Raw genomic sequence first — 9,944 nt, forward strand, 5'->3', positions numbered from 1 at the left:
TGAGAATAGCTGCAAGGTAAGCTGGATAATTTAAAGCTCACAAAGGCTTGTTTTGCCTAGAGTGGCATCCTCTACGGTTGGTGCATGTTGCCTAGAGCCAGGCTTCCTGACTCAAGAGTAATGAATTCAGTAGTGTTATGGTTGCAGTTGTCCTAGCAACTGCAGTGACTTTCCTCAAAGTATTCAAAACAGGCAGACTGGTTTACCAAAGAAAGGGCTGCCTAGGGGTTGGCAAGATGCTTGGTGGGTAAAGGCACTTGAGCCAAGGCTGATGAACTAACTCTTCTAGGACTCACATGGTGGAAAGAAATAACTGATTCCCATAAGCTGTCTTCTGATCTCCACAAGCACACTGACATGTGCACCTATACATATATACAAACATGCAAGTCAGTAAATGAAGATCGTAGCTCTAGTAATAAATCCCAAAGAAACAGGAATAGATGGAATTGTTGTTTTAAAGATCAGTAAAGGGGGGGCTGGGGATTTAGCTCAGTGGTAGAACGCTTACCTAGGAAGCGCAAGGCCCTGGGTTCGGTCCCCAGCTCCGAAAAAAAGAACCAAAAAAAAAAAAAAAAAAAGATCAGTAAAGGGGACTGGAGAGATGGCTCAGTGGTTAAGAGCACCGACTGCTCTTCCAGAGGTCCTGAATTCAATTCCCAGCAACCACATGGTGGCTCACAACCATCTATAAATAAAGTAAATAAATTAAAAAATAAAGATCAGTAAAATTGAAAAGAACACAAACATTTAAATAATCACAGCAGAAGTAACAGATCCATAGCATATCAACTAAAAATTTTGGTTGAGAGCCTCAACAATAGACTAGGTTTGGTGGAAGAAAAATGTTTATTCTTGAAGACAAGCCTTCTTTTTTTTTTGGTTCTTTTTTTCGGAGCTGGGGACCGAACCCAGGGCCTTGCGCTTCCTAGGTAAGCGCTCTACCACTGAGCTAAGTGCCCAGCCCGAAGACAAGCCTTTTTTTTTATTAATAATAATTTTATTTATTAATAATTTGAAGACAAGCCTTCTTAAATAACTCATTTGTGGGAGTTGGGGGAGAAAGGAAGAAAGCACACAAATCTGTGGCATGACTATTAAATCACTAAACGTCCACAAAGATTTGCAGTATGGAGAAACCCTCAAGTGAAATAATAGTGGACAGCTCTCCTAATCATGTACAAGACATGGACATACATATGCAAGGGGCTTATAGATGACTAGAAAAGATCTTCACCATAATATAAAACTGTCAAAAATATAAGAATTGTAAAGTCTACAAGGAAGCATGCACAAGACATCTAAGTGAAACCCCACTACACTTACAGTAGATGTTCCAGAAGAAACCCTATAGGATACCAGGAAATGGAATGCCACTCTCCATGTTCTGAAAGAAAATTACTGCCAAGATTATTATACCCAGCAAGGCTATCCTTCAGAAGTAAAGATAAGGAGAAGCTGGGGGAAATTCATGACTGCAGGACTTACTGAGGTACTACATCTAGAAATGAAGGGAACTGCCACCACAATAACGTGAACATGTGAGTTCTACTGGAAGAATAGACACACAAAAATAGAATCGGACTATCAAATACAGCAAACAAATTGCAAAGATTAATAAGATGAGGAAAAGTAATGCTCTAAATAACTAGAAAAAATCAAGACAGGCATAAGTCCCTACATTTCAATAATAACCTTGAATACAAATAGACTAAGTTATTCAATCGACAGCTACAGCCTGACCAGGTGGATTTTTTTTAAAGTCAGAAGTTATGGCACACACCTTTAATCCCAGCATTCATCGGCTGCAGCAAAAGGATCATCATAGCTCTAAGGCTAGCCTGGGCTACATAGTGGATACCAGACCATGCAAGACCTTGTCTCAAAAACAAAATAAAAACTAAAAATATGCTGTGCAGGGGCTTGGGGATTTAGTTCGGTGGTAGAGCGCTTGCCTAAGAAGCGCAAGGCTCTGGGTTCGGTCCCCAGCTTCGAAAAAAAGAACCAAAAAAAAAAAAAATATGCTGTGCATAAGAAACTTAGTTCATCAGTAAAGTTGCTGGAAATAGCCTGGAAATGAAAGGATGGAAAATATTTCACACAAGTGGGATCCTAAAGTAAGCAGTGGTTGTAGTACTTTTATCTGAGAAACTAGACTAAGCGAGGAAGATGTCAAGAGAGACAAAGAAGGTCACTAAATACTGACTAAAGAATCAATTCATCAAAGTAGAGAAAGGAAAATGGCTGAGACTTGCTGGCTGCCAGCCTAACCAAACGATTACAAGCTGTAGGTAGGTTCAAGGGATTCAAAGAACAAAGCAGAGAATAACAGAAGACACCTGACGTCCTCCTCTGGTCATCAAATGTATACAAGTGCACACCATCAGCAATACACATACATACAATGTACACACATACATCACACACAGGCACAGGGTTATCAGAGTGCTTGGCAGGTAGTCATTTGCTACCAAGCCTGATGATATGAGTTCAAGCCCCAGGATCTAGGCAGGATCTACATGGTGAAGGAGAGAACTGAACCAACTCCTGCAGGCTGTCCTCTGACCTCCACACTCACTGTGGCACACGCATATGCCCATGCACACACACAAAAATGATACTAAAATAAAAACTTCAAAGTATATGATTGTAAATGCATGCACACAGTGCTGGAGCCCCTATGTTTAAAAGAGGTAGAAAGGAAGTTCAGTACTCCATTTCATCCCAAGCAACATCTGAGTCAAACTATTCTATACATGAGATGGACCTCACAGACGTGTAGAACATTCCATACAGAGGCTGCAGAATGTACATTCTCAGTGCATAAAATCTTCTTTTGGATATTCTAAAATGTTAAAGGCCACGGAGCAAATCCTAACAAAGACCAGATATGGAAATGTTTTTGATCTCTATAAAATGGCAACGAAGAAACCTCAGAAAACATGCAAGTTCATGGAGACCAAACAACAATGTCATTGAGGAAGTTAGAAAAAAGTTTACATTTCTGGGAACACATGGATAGAAATGGAAATGCAGCATGCCAGAGCCTATGGTGTGGCAGAGTACCCCGCTGTAGAAGTGGACAGTGTCCAACAGTGAATTCGCACCTTTAAAAAGAACAGAGAAGAAGTCTGTGAACAACCTAATGACTCATTACAAAGACAGAAGCAAGACAAACCCAAAATAACTAAGAGAAGGGTCATAAAGATCAGAGTGGAGCTGAGAATTCCAGCACTCAGGAGGCAGAGGCAGGCAGATCTGTGTGAGTTCTAGGCCAACTGGATCTACAAATTGAATTCCAGGACAGCCAGGGCTACACAGAGAAACCCTGTCTCCAAAGGAAAAACAAAAACCCAAGTGGAAATAAGATATAGACTAAAAAGACAATATTAAGGATGAATAAGTTAGGGAGTTATTGTGTTGAAAAGATTAACAGAATTGACAAACTTTTAGTTTAACTAATCAAGAGAGAAGAAGAGAAGACTGGAGATGAGAAAGACATTTCAAGTAATACCACAGACCTACAAAGGCTTACTAAGGGGTTGTTTTGAGTTGAAGAGTTGATATGCTGTAGAACTGGAAGATCTAGAAGAAATGAACAAAGATCTGGACTCATATGACCTACCAAAACTGAACCAAGAGGTTTTGAACCTGAACAGACCTACAACTGATGAGCTTGAGTCAACCTTTTTCCAAGAAAGAAAATTACAGAACCGAATGGTTTCACTGCGAAAGCTTCATCAAGCACTAAGAACTCTCTCCTGCTATTATTTCAAGCTTTGGAAGAAGAGGGAATCCTTTCAAACTGGCTCCTTCAGGTCAGCAGGATCCAGGTGGACAAATGCAAAAACCCTCAACGAAAGAAGAGAGAATGAAATTCAATGGGGCAACAAAACAATCCTATAACAAAAAAGGCAGGCAGGGTGGTGCACCTGGGACCCCAGCCCTGAGAGTGGAAGCAGAAAGAACAAGGTTTAAGAAAGGCCTTGGCTTCATAGTGAAGTCCAGACCAGTCTGGGCTCCATAATGAAGCCCTGTCTCTCAAACAAAGATCATACACATTATCAAGTTAATTTCATTCCAGGGATGCAAAATGATACCATATATGCAAATGAACAAGGCATGCAAACAGAGTGAAGAATCAAGTTGATGCAGAAAGATATTTGACAAAATTTAAAATTTCTTTATGATTTAAAAAAACAAACAAACAGATCTTACTGGTCAGTGGCCGTACATGCCTTTAATCCCAGCACTCAGAATGTAGAGGCAGGATTAGCTGAGTTCAAGGCCAGCCTGGTCTACAAAGTAAATTCGAGGACAGCTGGGGCTACACAGAGAACCTCTGACTCGGGAGGTGGAGTGTGTGTGTGGGGGGGGGTTGGGGTGGGGCTAAACAAATAAGGTACAGATGACCAGATCTCAACATGACAATGGCTTTGTAGAATAAATAAATCCACAGCCAACATCATACTGAGTTGGGGAGAGATGGAGTACTGTCTGTAAGGATCAAGACAAAGCTGTCTGTCTACTTTCACAGATCTGATTCAGCACAGTACTAGACATTTGGGCTATAGCTATTAGGTAAGAAAAAGAAAGAAAAAAAGGTATGCAGATGGGAAAGAAGTAAAATGCCCACTGGCAGATGAATGCTTTATACACTGAAAATCACAAAGTCCCCCAAAAGATGGTGGGAAATGAAAATAGATGGTAAACTATGAGGATACATATTTTTTTTTTCCGGAGCTGGGGACCGAACCCAGGGCCTTGCACTTCCTAGGCAAGCACTCTACCACTGAGCTAAATCCCCAACCCGAGGATACATATTTTTAAAAAACCAACATATCAATGTTGGTCCATATGTCCATAATAAATTTGCTGAGAAAGAAACCATGAAATCTACCTAGGAAGCGCAAGGCCCTGGGTTCGGTCCCCAGCTCTGAAAAAAAAGAACCAAAAAAAAAAAAAAAGATTAGAAACCATGAAATCACTCTTATTCACAATAGCCGTATAAACAAAGCTAAGGAAGTAAAGACGAGACCTGCAGAGCTGATGAAAGAAAAGGAGGAAAACATTTAAAGAGACTCCCTTAGAATGAGGGATTTGGGGCTGGTGAGATGGATCAGTGCTTAAGAGCACTCACTGCTCTTCCAGAGGTCCTGAGTTCAATTCCCAGCAACCACATGGTGGCTCACAACCATCTGTAATGAGATCTGGTGCTCTCTTCTGGTGCGTCTGAAGACAGCTACAGTGTACTCAAGTAAATAAATAAATCTTTAAAAAAAGAATGAGGGATTTACATAATTAACATTATTCAACTACACAGTATATATACTAAGTGACCGATAGAGTCAATGTCATTCCCACAAGAGTGTCAAAAAAGACCCCAAAATTCATGTGGAAGCAGAAACCATTCCAAATAGCCAAAACAATCTTGAGTAAAAGCCAGCAAGACGTTGGAGGCCTCATAATACCTGATTTCAAGACATTTTACAGAGCCACAGTCAGTAAGACAGCATGGCATGGACATACAGACACCTGGACCAACAGGACAGAATCCTATCCCAGACAGACCTGGGCACACAAGTTCAGTGGATTGGATCTCAACAAAAATGTCACACACACAAAAAAAGAATATGGCGCTGGGGGACACTGGACATTCTCAAGTCAAAGACTGAAACTTGACCCAGGTTTCTCGCTCCGTACAACAGTCAATCAAAATGTATCCAAAGCCCAAATTTGAAATCGGAGAACTTGAAACTTCGGGGAGAAAGCATGGCGGAAGTATTTCAACATCCTGGCACAGGCAATGATGTTCCTGGATAGGACTCCAAAGCACAGGAAATTAAAGCTAAACCTGATTGACTGCCATAAACTTCAAAGGCTTCGCCTGACAATGAACAGAGCAGTGGCCCCCTTCAGGCCAGCAATGCAGCCCCGTGCTGTACCGCAGGTACAAGACTTCCATGCTGGTCTCCAACACCCGAGAAACCCAACAGAACAGAAACCCTCAACAGCAAACAAAACCCCACACAGAATGGGAGAGAATGCTGGCCCACCACTCATCTGGCAGAGTATTATTTTGTTCGCTAGAAAATGTTTTGGAAAAATGTATGCTTTAAAGCCCATCCAACTTGGTTTTAAAATCAGCAAACGATCTGAGCAGACGACACCTCTCAAAGTGAAATGCAAACGGCAAATAAGTGCATGAAAACGCTCAAATCCTTAGTCTTGAGGAAAATGCAGACCAAAACTATTGAGACGTTGTCTTATGCCAGTCAGAATGGCTGTCATTAAATAAATGGATACTGGTGATGGTGTGGACTGAAAGGAGCTCTTTAAAAAGTTTTCATTTTTATTTGTGTGTGTGTGTGTGTGTGTGTGTGTGTGTGAGAGAGAGAGAGAGAGAGAGAGAGAAAGAGAAAGAGAGAGAGAGAGGGAGAGAGAGAGGGAGAGAGAGAAAGAGAGAGAGAGAGAGGGAGAGAGGGAGAAAGAGAGAGAGAGAGAGAGAGAGAGAGGAGAGGGAGAGAGAGAGAGAGAGAGAGAGAGAGAGAGAGAGAGAGGGAGAGAGAGAATGAATATGAATGAGGGCCACGTGTCTGGGTGCCTTTGGGAGTCAGGGAGGGTGTCAGATTCCCTGGAGCTGGAGTTGCAGGCATGTGTTGAAGTACAGGTGACCCTGGTAGTACATGGACAATTACTGGGGACCACAAAAAGGCGGGAGGAAGGCAAGGGAAGACAGAGGTGGTGCGGTGAAGACAACTGTTCTAGTTTAGTCTCTCTCCCTGTAACCAAAGCAGTACCAAGAAGAAGCGGTTTGTTTCTGCTCACAGTTTGCGGACTAACTATCCCGGAGGAAAGTTGAGGCAGGAATGTAAGGCAGGACCTTGAAGCAGAAGCCCATCAGGGAGGGCATCTCTTACTAGCTTGCTCAGTTCCTTATTCAGCCCAGGTCCAGCTGCCCAGGGATTGCACCACGCACAATGCACTGGCCCGCCTTCCTACAGCAATTAGCCATCAAGAAAATGCTCGCAAGGACGTGTGCGCAGCTGAATCTAATGGAGGCAATTCCTCAGTAATGGTTCCTTCTTCCCAAGTGACTAGGGGTTGTGTCAAACTGACAGGTACCAATGCTAACTATGCCGACAGTAGGTCCATATTTAATGCAAAGTTATCGTTTCCCCTCATTAAGTGGCCATCTCACAACGCAGGAGACTAGACTTCAGTGAGATGAATTTTATTTTCCCTGAATGGCAGAGAAATGCGAAGAATTCAGTCCTGCGGTGTCCTTTCTGCCGCCCTGTTGCGTGACATCAGGGGAAGTTAACTGCCCTCCCTGAGTGTCAGTTGTCCTATCAGGACACCCAGGTGTCCTCTGCTAACTACTACTAATTCCATTCTCCTGGCCTGGGTTCTTTGGTTAGGTTACATCCTGACTGAGAAGCCTCACTGGGAGCAAGCCAGGTCTGAGGGGAAATAAACAAACAAAAAATTGAATTTACCTTTGATCTTTAAGATTCTGGACAGCCTTTTCCCACTTCAGTGAGTGTTGTTTCCTACATTGTCTTTAATTGGCCAAATAAAACTGACAAATGATACTTTTAAGACTTGCCCAGAGATGATGGGAGTCCACAAAAGCCCTTTCTGATTCCAAAGCCCGAGAGCAGAGCGGTGTGAGATAGCCTTACAGGCAGATCTTGGGTGGCTTGTTTTTCTTTTAATGATTCTTTCCCTAGGCTGGCTGGCAGTGTGGTCTCTCTGAGCCAGGGACAACGTCGAAAGTTTATTTGGCAAAGTCATACTTAGCTATCCAATCTTGTGGGCACCTATGACAAAGCGTGTGTGGCTTCAGGCTACAGCTGGCTACTTCTTATGCAAACTCGGACCACCCACATCCAGCACCTTCGAGCTTGTGCTTGGAGCAGAGCAAGCATGACAAAGCTCCCCAGCCCATACTGAAGTGACACCACCATCTAGTGACAAAGTCCAAGGACACCCACCGAGGCAGGGCAGCTGTCGGAGGCCCGGCTTTCACTCTTTCTGGTCATTTGAAGTCTTTCCCGGCCCTTCCTGCTTAAAATACCTAGCTGGAAGTAGAGGAGAATCTGAAAATGAAGTTTCCCAAGAAAAGCAAAGACCTGGGTAAGCCAAAGACACGTTTGTGGTGCTTCACAGCTGGGAACACTGGCACTGAGGGCGGAAACCAAACCAAACAAGTTTCTCAGAAAGGACTCAAAAGAAAGCCATTACCAACAGCACGTGCTATCAGCCGTGTATTAGTGTGATAAAATAGCAAAATTCAGTTCCTAGCACCCATTTTGGGCAGCTCACAACTGCCTGTGATTCCAGCTCCCGGGGATCTAAAACCTCTGAGCTCTACCGGCACCTACACCAACGAGCGACACACACACACACACACACACACACACACACACACACACACACACACACACACACACACACACACACACGCTTTAAAACAACTCTTTAAATTAAAAAAAAAAAAAAAGAAAGGTTTTAGCTCACAGTTTCATCCATGGTTGACTGTCTCCGTTGCTTTCTCTTGGCAGAGAAGAGGCAAGCTGGTCAGGTGTTCTGAGGACAAAGTGCTAGAGGAGGAGCCAGAGCCTGCAGATGCCGCCCACCTTCCTTCCAAATAGAACCGCCTCTTAAAGGCTTCACAGGTCCCCTCAGTGCCCACGCACCGGGTGGCGCCCACACACCTGGTAGTGCCCAGGTACCGGGTGGCGCCCACGCTTCTCACACCTCCGTGAGACATTTAAGATCCAAGCCAAAACTCATTTTTTTCTTCTTCTTCTGGTGTTTCTGCAACAAGGGAAAGCCCTTGGAAGAGCATCTGGCTTTGGAATCAGGCAGAGGGAGATGACTCCGCTTAAATATCTCCTTTAGTTCCCAGAGACTTCCTCCTGGAAAATCCCAGAGTTCTTTGCCAGAGAACTTCAGCCGGCCACCTTTGCGCTCTTTGTTTCCAAAAGCCAGATTGTAAACTAAATGAGCTGGGCAGATGGGACCTGTTTCAATCATGTTTTCTTATCGGACATCCTTGTTCAGACCTAAACTCCTGATATGAAATTAGGGTGTGTAATACAGTCATGAGACAACCCAGTAACAGGCCCGGCTGATGCTTTTCACTTTCTTTCTTTCTTTCCTTCTGTCTGTCTGTCTGTCTGTCTTTTCTTCCTTCCTTCCTTTGATATTTTCTCTCTCTCTCTCTCTCTCTCTCTCATTTATTAGTGTGTGGATGGGTACATACATGTCATGGTGTGTACATGTGGTGATCAGAGAGAGAACCTGTAGAAGTTGGTTTTCTCCTACAACCATGTGTGTCCCAGAGCTCACACAGAGATAGAGCTCGGTGACTATTGTCGTTTTCCCACTGAGCCATCCTGCTAGCCATGGGCTGATGCTTTCAGAAGACAGAGCCTCAATCATTTGACGGGCTCTGGTGTGAAGGTCTTTCACCGGGCAGTATTTGTCAAACTCTTTCATCTCTTAGCCCGGCCCACCTTTCGACATTTCCTGTGCAGAGAGTCAGTCTTTGTAGCTGTGGGTATTTAAATAAAAGGCAAAAGCCAGGGAATCCCTAGACTTTTTGTGGTTTTCTCATACAATGTTTTTCTTCCAGAAAACATTGGGAACCTAAACCAGGGCTTCATACATGTTATGTTTCTTCTCTGAAGACAGGAAATGCAACAGAATGCTCTAGCTGATCTCGGAGTGGAGGGGAAGACAGAGGGCATCGTAGTTAAGCAGCGAGTATCTGTACCACACTGTGGGAGTCCACAGTGTCTTAGCATATTCAGAAAGTGTGACAGCTGCCCCTCCTTGGAGTTATGTGGGGTTACACAACACAGCCTGAGTGCCCAGCTCACTACTGCTGTTGGATACATTGCCTGACATATGTGAACCCCATGTGTCTGGGTGCT

The 9,944-nt window shown here is 43.6% G+C and overlaps 1 long non-coding RNA gene across 11 annotated transcripts in view; it reads right to left on the minus strand.

The window, feature by feature from the left end:
- Positions 1 to 8,573, minus strand: part of LOC102546766 (uncharacterized) — a 150,480-nt gene extending 141,907 nt beyond the window's left edge. For 10 of the 11 annotated variants that reach the window (XR_015627748.1, XR_015627742.1, XR_015627747.1 and 7 more), the window contains exon 1: positions 8,524 to 8,573. This is a non-coding gene — a long non-coding RNA (uncharacterized LOC102546766). Of the gene's footprint in view, positions 1 to 511; positions 689 to 8,523 lie in introns of all 11 variants that reach the window. The other variant, XR_015627746.1, reaches the window with a different exon arrangement.
- Positions 8,574 to 9,944: the final 1,371 nt, after the last annotated feature.

Source organism: Rattus norvegicus, chromosome 8, assembly GCF_021556685.1.
Source record: "Rattus norvegicus strain SHRSP/BbbUtx chromosome 8, alternate assembly SHRSP_T2T, whole genome shotgun sequence".
Classification (NCBI taxonomy): Eukaryota; Metazoa; Chordata; class Mammalia; order Rodentia; family Muridae; genus Rattus; species Rattus norvegicus.